Raw genomic sequence first — 10,070 nt, 5'->3', positions numbered from 1 at the left:
GTAACATCTCTCCTATAGAGTTGAGGAGAAAACAACTGTAAAGGTTAGGTTTCTAAATATTTTTGAAAATCTGAGGATGATTATGGTCTTTCTCCTATTGTACAATTGTCTCACCATTGTAGTTGGGTGTGGGAGTGGGTGCAGGTAATTGGCCTCTTTAGTGAACAGATCTTTGGGTGGAGAGGAATTGGACCCTAGGAGCTATATGTGAGACACTACAACTGAAGTGCCTCTTCTGCCCCCGGACCTGCTTTAAATGATGAGATTCTGAACTTTGACCTGATGCTGTAAATGAAATGGGATGAGAATTTCGGAAGCCTTGGGAAGGAGTAAGTGTATGTTGCGTGTAGGAGGAATTTATATAGTATGCTAGAATGCATTCTGTGGTTGCTTTTAAATATGTTCAAAGTCTTAGCTACTCCCCCCTTTAAGAGGTGAAGCTTAATTTCCCTCTTCTTGAATATGGTCTGGATTTAGTGGCTCTCTCCTAATGAATATGATAAAGCAGAAGTGGCAGTATATGGGTTTGGAGACAAGGTCATAAAGGCACTGAGGCTTCCTTTGTGCTATCTCTCTCAGAGGGAAGTTAGCTGCCAGGCCATGAGGACACTCAGGCAGCCTATGGAAAGGTCCACATGGCAAGGAACTGAGGTGTCCTGTCAATAGCATGTGAGGAACTAAGGCCCCTTGTCATTAGCCTTACGAATGAGCCATCAGGTCTTCCAGCCCCAGTTAAGCCTTCAGATGACTGACTGCAGCCCCTGCCAACATCCTTACGGCAATCATATGAAAGACTGAGTCAGAACCACCCAACTAAGCCTCTTCAAATTCTTGACCACAGAATGATAAGCAGTGTTTGCCATTTTAACCCATTAAGTTTGGGGATAGTTCACCCAGCAACAGACATCTAATACAATGGTATAGGAGTGATATATCGGTTAAGTATGGCCACAGTAATGCTGCGTAACTAACAATTACAGAAATCTCAGTGACATACAACAGTCACCATTTGTTATGGGCCAGCTGGGGTTCAGCTGATCTGGCTGGGCTTAAGTAGATGGTTCTGTTAGTCTCAGCTAGGCTTGTTCTTGCATCTGGGATGAGCTGGGGGTCTTCCTCATGTCTAATTTGAGGTCAGCAAGCTATTCTAGGCATGTTCTTCTTCAAGGTGTAAGAGGGCAAGCCCAATCATTCATATGACTTTCATGCCTTTGGACATGTCCCATCCACTAACACTGCATAGGTCTAAGCAAGTCACACTGGCCCTGAAGTCAGGGATGGGAGGAGAAATATACTTTGCTTTAGTGAGGAGAGAAACTGCAAAGTCCCATGACAAAAGATGTGGCCATAGGGAGGGTGAAAACTTGGGGCCATTAGAGCCATCTACCACAATTGAGGTGAAGGGAATAAATTTTACAGCAAGTCAGAGATAGTTTGAGAGGAATAAGACCCAGATAATACTGCAAGGTATGAAGACCAGGGTAATTCTACCAACAATGAGGCTGCGGTGGTGAAGGTGGTCACACTGCAAAACAAGTTTTCAATCTTGCTGAAAAAAATACTGTCTTGTACATTCATTTCACAGATGAGAAAAAACAAAACAAAAACAAAAACCACACAAAGCCTCCAAAGATAGGCTAACACTTTTAGTTGGAAATTATAAAGGTGACACTGAGCTCAAATTTATACGAGTGAACCCCTTCGCAAATTCCAGGGTCTTAGGAGTATGAGTTATCATAAGCTGTATCAATGTAAGAAAAAGGAATGGAAACATATTCATTTTGAGTTTCATTTGACTGCACTGGATATGTCTAAATTTTTTTCTTTTTAATTATCAAGGTTAGAGTTTCATGCTCAAATATCCTTTTTCAAACATAAACATCTGCTATGTTTACGTTGGGAAAATAGTCATGTTACTTGGAACAATACAGGTTCCCCTCGCTATTCAAAAGTGGAGCGTTCCTATGAAAACTTTTGTAAGCAGAAATGGCATATAGCGAAGAAGCAATTACCTTAGGACACATCTTGCTAATGGATGCACAGAACACATTGAGGAAAAAGCACAGATGCTCACAGACACAGTTCAGAGCTATGGTGGCTTGATGCTGAGATGCTGGGTGTAGTTCCTGGGGAGGAGCTGGGCGGGGCCCCTCTCACTACTCAGAGTGCGCTCTGCAGCTAAAACAGCTCCTGCAAAACCAATGCTGAATGCCATTTTCGCTTTTTGCCTTTTTCTGCACAAGTGAAAATCTTTGGATTTCTTTTGGTTAGCAAAAACAGGCACTTATGTAGGTCTTTCGTAAAAGTGAAATAGTGTAAAGCGAACTTTCAAAAAGTGGGGGATGCCTGTAATAATCAAATATATCCATATATTTGACTAAGGCAGTCCTTGGAGTTTCAGATAAAAAGGTGTAGTTTACAAATTGAGCAGTTTTGGGAAGATTATATGTTAAGTGTTCAAATTAAGCTTTTTTCCCTAATTGAAGTGAAACTTGAACAAGTCCTTTTTGGCCTGTGGCAACCAGCATAAACATAGGCATTCAGGGCTTAAAGGGAAGCAAACAAAAGTGTGGTGTAATTGAACAACAACAACAACAAAAAAAAAAAATGGAAAGGAAGGAGAGTTATTGAGCTTGCCCATTTATTTGCATTTTGTTCTTTCCCACCTCAGTTCCCTCATCTGCTAATTGGAGATTGTGTTCTAACTACTGTTGGTTTTACTGTAGTGCAAGGTAAGCCTGTGCGATGAATTTCCCAAGAGTCATTCACAGGTAGATTCTCTCTCTTTTCCTTTCTCCCATGGACTCAGGAGGCTATATGCTCAGATCTGGAGTAGGCAAGGTTTCTTAACCTTTTGATTTGTAAATTTGGACTAGATTATTTTCTCATTTTTTTTTCCAACAGAAGAATACAGTACTTAAGTACAGCAGGACTGAGCTGGTTCACTGCAACTGGGAAGCTTGAGGCTGGGTCTCACCAGGAGTTATCCCAAATCTTATTAATGAGAACCTGTTTTCTCTTTCCATAATAAGGTCTGTTTTAAAAAATTTCCCACGGCTTTATCTTCTCATCTGTACTAAAATGAGATAAATAAATTTAAAGAGGTGGTGAGTTTTACAATGAGTCATCTCTATAAAGGGCTCTTTCATCTACAGTGAAGATTTCATCCTCAAAATTTCAAACAGACCTGGGAAAAAAATACTGTAGGGTATTAGGCAAAAATTATAATTGTTGTGTTATAGTGTTGAAATGATCTGCCTTTTTTTCCCCTCTGGGTTCAAAGTAGTCTAGATTGGGATAACATTATTTTATACCTAAAACACTTTGGGTGAAAGAAATGGCCTTTGAAAAAGGAATCGGGGTTTAGTTTGAAAGGGCCTCTCTATTTCACATATGTTTGACAAAGGAGATCTAGAATTTCTTGTTTCATGCGAGTATATCACTTGGTATTTAACTCCTATGTTTAAGGATCACTTATCTTCTGAATGTTTCTTTCTTTTTTTCTTTTTGGCCGCCCCAGGCAGCATGTGGGATCTTAGTTTCCCAACCAGGGATTGAACTTGCACCCCCTGCAATGAAAGTGCGGAGTCCCAACCACTGGACCACAAGGGAAGTCCCTGAATGTTTCTTTTTTAAATTCAAGTATAGTTGACATACAATATTATGTTAGTTTCAGGTGTACTACATAATGATTTGACATTTGCAGACATTATGAAATTATTACCACTACAAGTCTAGTAACCATCTGTCCCCATACAAAGTTATTTCAATATTATTGATCTTATTCCTTATAATGTATATTACATCCCTGTGACTTATTTATTCTATAACTGGAGATTTGTAAGTCTTAATCCCTTTCACCTATTTCTCCCACCCTCCTTCCTTCTGGCAACAACCTGTTTGTTCTCTGTATCTATGAGTCTGTTCTTGTTTTGTCTTTTTTATTTCTCTGTTTTGTATTTAGATTCTGCATATAAGTGAGATCATGAGATATTTGTAGTTTTCTGACTCATTTCACTTAGCATAATCCCTTCCAAGCCCATCCACGTTGCTGCAAATGGAAAACTTTCACTTTTTATGGCTGAGTAGTATTCCGTTGTATATATGTACCACATCTTCTTTATGCATTCATCTACTGATCGACACTTTGGTTGCTTTCATATCTTGGCAGTTGTAAATAATGTTGCTATGAACACTGGGGTGCATGTATCTTTTTGAGTTAGTGTTTTTGTGTGTTTCAGATATATACCCAGGATTGGAATCACTGGGTCATATGGTAGTTCTAGTTTTAGCTTTTTGAGAAAGCTCCATACTATTTTCCACAATGGCTGCACCAGTTTACATTCTCACCAACAGTGTAGGAGGGTTTCCTTTTCCCCATATCCTCACCAAAATTTATTATTTGCTGTCTTTTTGACGATAGCCATTCTGATGGGTGTGAGGTGAAATCTCATTTTGGTTTTGGTTTGCATTTCCCTGATGATTAGTGATGTTGAGCACCTTTTCAGTGCCTGTTGGCCATCTGTATGTCTTCTTTGGAGAAATGTCTATTTAGATCCTCTGCCCATTTTTTATCAGATTTTTTTTTTTTGATGTTGAGTTGTATGAGTTCTTTGTATTTTGGGGGTATTAACCCACTGTTGGATGTGTCATTTGCTAATATCTTCTCCCATTCAGTAGATGGCCTTTTCGTTTTGTTTGATAGTTTCTTTTGCTGTGCAAAAGCCTTTTAGTTTGATGTAGTCCCATTTATTTACTTTTGCTTTTTTTTACCCTTGCCCAAGGAGACATATCCAAAAAAAAAAAATTACTAAAACCGATGTCAAAGAACTTACTGCCTATGTTTTCTTCTAGACGTTTCATGGTTTCAAGTCTTACTATTAAGTCTTTAATCCATCTTGAATTTTTGTGCATGGTGTGACAGAATATTCTAGTTTGATTCTTCTTTATGTAGCTGTCCAGTTTTCCAAGACCATTTACTGAAAAAGCTGTTTTTTCCCTTTGTATATTCTTGCCTCCTTTGTCATAGATTAATTGCCCATATAAGAAGTGTTCATTTCTGGGCTCTCTATTCTGTTCCATTAGTCTTCGTGTCTGTTTTATGCCAGTACCACACTGTTTTGATTACTGTCGATTTGTAGTACAGTCTGAAGTCAGGGAGCATAATACCTCCAGCTCTGTTCTTCTTTCTCAAGATTGTTTTGTCTATTCTAAGTCTTTTGTGTTTCCATACAAATTTTAGAATTATTTGTTCTAGTTCTGTGAAAAATATCATTGGTATCTTGATAGGTATTGCATTGTACCTGTAGATTGCTTTGCGTATTATGGTCATTTTAACAATATTAATTCTTCCAATTCATAAACATGTTATATCTTTTCATCTGCTTGTGTTATCTTCAGTTTCTTTCATCAATGTCTTATACCTCTCTGAATACAGGTCTTTTACCACTTTGGTTAGATTTATTCCTAGGTATTTTATTCTTTTTGATGCAATGATAAATGTGACTGTTTTCTTCATTTCCTCTTTCTGACAGTTCATTGTTAGAGGACAGAAATGCAACAGATTTCTGTATGTTAATTTTGTATCCTGCAACTTTACAGAATTCATTGGTTTTTTTGGTGCTGTTTTTAGGATTTTCTTTGTATAGTATCATGTCATCTGCAAACTGTCACAGGTATTACTTCTTCTTTTCCAATTTGGATTTATTTCTTTTTGTTGCCTGATTGCTGTGGCTAGGACTTCCAATAATATGTTGAATAAAAGTGGCAAGAGCTGGCATCCTTGTCCTGTTGCTGATCTTAGAGGAAATGTTTTCATCTTTTCACCATTATGATATTAGCTGTGGGCTTGCCATAAATGGCCTTTATTATATTGAGGTATGTTCCCTCTATATCCATTTGGGTTTTTTTTTTAAAGATTTTTAAAAAAATATTTATTATTTATTTATTTTTGGCTGTGTTCGGTCTTAGTTGAGGCACATGGGATCTTTGTTGCAGTGCATGGGCTTCTCTCTAGTTGTGGCATGTGGTTTTTCTCTTCTCTAGTTGTGGCCCACAGGCTCCAGAGCAGGTGGGCTCTGTAGTTGTGGCATGTGGGTTCCAGAGACAATGGGCACTGTAGTTTGTGGCATGCAGACTCTCTAGTTGAGGCGTGTGAGCTCAGTAGTTGTGGCATGCGAGCCCAACTGCCCCACAGCATGTGGGATCCTACTTCCCCAGCCAGGGATAGAACTCACGTCCCCTGCATTGGAAGGCAGATTCTTTACCACTGGACCACCAGGGAAGTCCCTATATCCATTTTCTTGAGGGTTTTATTTTTTTTAATCACAAATGGATGTTGAATTCTGTCAAAAGCTTTTTGTGCATCTATTGAGACAATCTTTTATTCTTCAATATGTTAATGTGGTGTATCACACTGATTGATTTAATGATATTGAATCTTCCTTGCATCACTGGGATAAGTCCCACTTGGTCATTGTGTACAATCCTTGTAATGTATTGTTGGATTCAGTTTGCTAATATTTTATTGAGAATTTTAGCATCTATGTTCTTCAGTGATATCGACCTGGTGATTCCTTCTAGTGTATTTTTTATTTCAGCTATTGTATTCTTTATCTGTTTGGTTCTTCTTTTGGAGAGTTCAAAACTATTGGACAATCTTCTAGACCTAAAGTGCCTTAGATCACCTACTTCTTTTGTTTCATTCCCTGGATTGCTCAGAATGGATGATTTGGCCTGTACCAGATGAACATATAATTTTCAGGCTGTAACTTTTAATTCATACAAAATTGTCCGCAATGTCAGAGCCTGAGCTGCCTTTTGGGGTTATATCTCTTTCTTCTCTATGGGGGAGCTTCAATCTGTGATCCTCTGAGTTACCCAGATGAAAGGCTGTCCTGCATCTCTAAGTCTTTTTTAAGATCCTGAATTTAAGACCAAGATTCATGGAAAAATTGGTCTAGGACATCTGTTTGGATGAAGTTTCTGCCAGCCAATGAAAGGATAACGAGCATTCAGCTTCTCTGTTTGGGACCAAGATTATCCTGATCTCATTCCCTTTGAGCACAATTTTTCTGTGCATCATTTGAAACTGAAAGACAAAAGTGATGGAAAAGGGTCAACTGAAGCTCTTTTCCCAACTATAGTCCTGAGCAGGAATATATTTGGCAAATTATGAATTAAGGCGCTCCCTTAATATTTTGCTAAGTGAACTTTGAAATCCAAGACAGACGTGATGAAAGACCTCTTTCAACAGATGGGATGTTGAGCATGTGTCAGTCAGAGTCCAATCAGGAAAAGAGAAACCGCAACAACTATTTTAACAAAGACAGTTTAATGTGGGGGATCGGTCAAATGGGTTTTGGAAGGAATACAGATAAAACGAAAATAATAAGTTCAGGAAGTAGCTTCATTTCTAGTACAAAGAGAAAAAGATTGGGGTTCTCAAAAACCTAAACACTTGGAGGAAGGGCCCTCAGAACTGCTTGCCTGGTGATTACCTCATTATGAGGCTGGATCTAAGAGGTGAAAAAAACCTGGAAACTGGAGCCATCTGCTTCTGGAACCAACAGTGCTACTTGGATAAAGAACCATACTGGGGTGACCCAAGCAGCAATAGAAAGCAAAAGGGAAATGGTGAATTCTTTCTCCCTACTCCTGTCTTCTAGTCTCTCTCTAGTTTCTCCTACTGGCAAAACCTCAAATGAAACCACAGAAGTAGTTTTAGAAACCCAGTCCCAATATCATAAAGATTAAAGGGGCTAGTTTGAAGCTGAGAGACAACAGATCAATAACTGATAGAGATGCTACATTGGGATGAAAACAGGAGAAAAGAATCTAATGACTGGATTTTAAGGGAGCTGGAGCAGGAGATAATTGTAAATAATTGTAACTGTAAATAAATATTTAGGAAAATCTGTACTAATTGATAATGCTTTTTGGTTTAGGTGTGTGTTTTGCTGGGTTGTGATAAAGCACTGTGATTTTATCTCAATGAGCATGTGCCTAAGGGGACCAATCACTGTTGGCTTACTTGTGGATAAAACTAAGAAAGGTAAGGCTTAGCTAAAAGACAGCAATCAAATTAAAGCATAGATACTAAATTTAATAGACCCTCAAAGAATTAGGTTCATTCCTCATTTTTTTTCCCTAAATTAAAAGTAACCAAAAAGGAGTAGGAAATGCCAATTGTAAAGTCTAAGATGATAGTGAACCAGTCCACTCATTCAAGATATATTCATGGAAATGTTTTTGTATTAAAACAAATAACTTAATAATAATACGTGACCTCAGACAAAAAAAGTCTTTGGTCCTTTTTTCTGATTTGTCATATATGAATTGAACTAAATGGATTCTATCCTCTTTTAGCTTTTAAATGTTCATGCCTATTAAAATGACTACTTTCCCCCCCATATCTGATATCTTAGGTATTTATAGTCCAAACCCAAAGATTCTCCTTTAGTTTTGATTTTATCATTCCCAAATCTTTAGATAACAGAATTTAATTAACTGCAGTGGTACCAGAGATTATGAAAGTGATGAGTTAAGAAAAGAACACATGACAACCGAAGAAAGACTCACATTTAATTATCTGGTGTAGCAGGCTCTATACCATTTTTTTTCTATTAAGACAATATATTCAGTGTTTCAATAATCCCAGGTATTTGAAAATCTTTCAATAAGATGACTAGAAAGACAGACACAAAGCTATTTTAAAAATCAGTTCTTGAACTTTTGAAATAGAAATTCTGGACAGAGAAGAAATCCCATCAGGGTCCTGATGTCATCTGCTTGCTTAGATCACTTGCTTGCCTTAAATCACTATTTCTTAAACCTGAGAACCATGGATACCTGAAACTACACCTGCAGACTCCAGTATGACAAATCTATTTTAAGTCATATCATGGACTTATCAAAAAATTGGAGAGGAGTTCATCCTGATGACCTAGCAAGAGTCAGTGCAATTTTCTGCACTATCACAGATGAGTTATTGATTAATTACTTGGTATCTTTGTTGTTGGTATGGAGGAACAGACAAAAAGTCAAAGATGACTTCCCCTATTGCCTTTGTGGATGTCCAGCCAGCTCTTTGTGTTCTCAGTGTGTCAGGTCCACTGATATTAACCAAACCTGTACTGAGTGGGGAGGGAAAGGAAGCATTTGCTTTGCCAGAGTAAGAGAGAGATGTGGGCTTACCTTGGGAAGAGGGTTGGATTTATCAAGACTAGAAGGACTGAGAGGTGGTGGGTTCTGTGATGATCAGTGCACTGGCCTGATGGAGTTGACTGTGTGCATGCCTGGGGACTGGACACTCACAGTGTTCCCTTAGTTTGGTGGTAAATGTCTCAGTGGTGAAATTTGCCTCAGAAGGTGCAGACACTGTTAACCAACTCACTGATCTTCATGTGGACCGTGTAGACTTGGACAGTGGGCATCTCAGTAGTGATCATAATGGACTGAACATCAGAAGATCTTCCTCACTTTTACCAAATTATATAAATATTAGGGATCTTGTACAATATTAAAGGAGTGGTAGGATCCCCACAGTGACCAATATTGGATTTCCTCCCAACAGATGCTGTTAACATCTAGAGACATCAGTACATGAGCAACAAATTCACACCATACAAATGGTACACAACTGCTGAGGGGAACAGAGCAGTGGTCCAATCTAACAGGTTACTGTAGAAAAAGTTTTTTACTAAAAATTCAAAAACCTATTCATAATTATTTCTAAGCCCATACCATGTGGCTAGTATATTAGGCACTTAAAATTCATAAATTAATAATAATAATCATAATAGAACTTTGTGGTTTGCAAAATATTTTCACAGTTATCATCTCTACTCATCTTCACAACAATTCTATGAGGTGTCATTGTTCTTCATTTACAAGTAAGAAAGTTGAAGCCCAAAAGGTTACTGAAGCTACTTTGCATAGTTCTAAAGTAAATAAATTCATGAGTTAGGTACTATCAACTATATGTCTTTGGACTCAATACTATTAAAATTCTTGTTTTACAAATAAGAAAACTGAGGCTCAGAAAGATAAAATAACATTTCAGAAGTCCA

Source organism: Globicephala melas, chromosome 5 (assembly GCF_963455315.2).
Source record: "Globicephala melas chromosome 5, mGloMel1.2, whole genome shotgun sequence".
NCBI classification, from domain to species: Eukaryota; Metazoa; Chordata; class Mammalia; order Artiodactyla; family Delphinidae; genus Globicephala; species Globicephala melas.
Note: the sequence above shows the minus strand (reverse complement) of the source record.